Source organism: Panthera uncia, chromosome X (genome assembly GCF_023721935.1).
Source record: "Panthera uncia isolate 11264 chromosome X, Puncia_PCG_1.0, whole genome shotgun sequence".
Taxonomy (NCBI): domain Eukaryota; kingdom Metazoa; phylum Chordata; class Mammalia; order Carnivora; family Felidae; genus Panthera; species Panthera uncia.
The window spans coordinates 29700840-29702479 of NC_064817.1; the positions used below are offsets into that span (position 1 = coordinate 29700840).

The window sequence follows — 1640 nt, forward strand, 5'->3', positions numbered from 1 at the left end:
CTATTCCCTTCTTGTATGTTCTCTTTCTCTCAAAAAAACCCCCATACAATTGATAATTTTGATTCTTTCACAGAAAATTCTTGGCAGCCAATAATGTCACTTCTCAAGAAAGATAAACTATGATTGCATAGGTGAAAATGAGTTCCCTCTAAAGACCAGGCCCAGAGGGGTCACAAATCCCTGGGCCTGGGAACCAAAGCTTCCAGAAATGCTTCTACAATCAGAGAAAGAGTGTTCTAGAAGGAAAGGACTTATACATAAATGATAATTTTGTACTAACAAAGAAGACTCACATGCTTCCCTAGATCTTTTCATGAGATCTAAGGTGATGGAGTGGCTTAGCAATGGAGGGCAGATTGTGGCAGTCTGTAGGAAAGGCAAAGGAAAACACCTAAGTATCCTCCTTAACCAGCAGTTCCGTATTCATATTGTCTGCTCTGATTAAATGTTCATGGTATATCATTGGCCACATTAAATTAGCATTTGTAATTTGAACATTTGGGTTTGATTGTTCTGTTATTATTTAATTTGTACACTTATTCATTTTTACAGCTTTATGGAAGCTGTATGCTAAAGATATGCTCTTTTATATATTTGTTTGAATTTAAGTAATTGGCTAATAAAAATGATTAAAGCCCACAGAGGGAGACCAAAACACCTTTTCTCCTTAACTTAAATTGTCTGAACAATGACCAAGTTTGAGAAGCGTGACTTTAAAGAATAACAAATCCTGTTAGGGTGATCTTCTTGACCACAGAATAAGTAAAAATTGTCCTGTCAAAATGAGCTTGAAAATACAAAACAAAGCAACACAGAGACATTTTCCCTCACCTGTTGGTTTGACAAAAAAATTAAACTTTGACCATTCATCTTTCTGTGACACAAAGAAACACCAGGCATTGTCCTACATCCATTTGATCCAGGAATCCTACGTCTCAGAATCTCCCCAACACACCTACGTGTCCACAGATGGACAAGCTTTTAGCTAGATCAATGATTTTCCAAGAGTGGGAGGGAATGATTTGGCCTTCTTCCCCTAGGGGATATTTGGCAAGGAGTGGAGACATTTTGGATTGTCACAAAGCAGGGAGAATGTGTGCTATTGATATCTGGTGGTTAGAGGCCAGGGATGCTGCTAAATATCCCACGATGCACAAGATAGTCACCCGACAAAGAATGAATTGTCCCAAATGGTGCCGAAGTTGAGAAACTCTGACATAGGTTACTTCTTTTATTTGTGTGAGAAACTATGCTACTTTTTTATAATTTCTATCTTCTGTTTTGCTCTCAGATTTTAGGGACACCTTTTGTGACTCTAGTTGGCATTTATGGTTTGTTTTGTGTGTCATCCTTGTGCAGGGGCCATGCCAATATTCTCTGCATCATTCCAATTTTAGTATTGGTACTAAATACGGCTATATTTGTACGGGTCTGTTCTGTTTTGATTCCTATGTGATATATGAACTTAGAAATATCGACTCATTTGAAATGTCTTTGTAATTACAGAAACTTAAGGGGGGAAAGTCTAAGTGGCAGAACAAAAGCAATTGTAGGCATTTATTTGCTGTCCCTTACCTAGATTTTTTTGTATCCCTGCACTGAAAATCTAATTTAGAGCTTTGAAACCAGCAAAATACAGT

At 37.5% G+C, this 1640-nt stretch overlaps 1 pseudogene; it reads right to left on the reverse strand.

Moving 5' to 3' along the window:
• Positions 1-1313: 1313 nt before the first annotated feature.
• LOC125932438 (uncharacterized) lies at positions 1314-1413 on the reverse strand (annotated as a pseudogene).
• Positions 1414-1640: the final 227 nt, after the last annotated feature.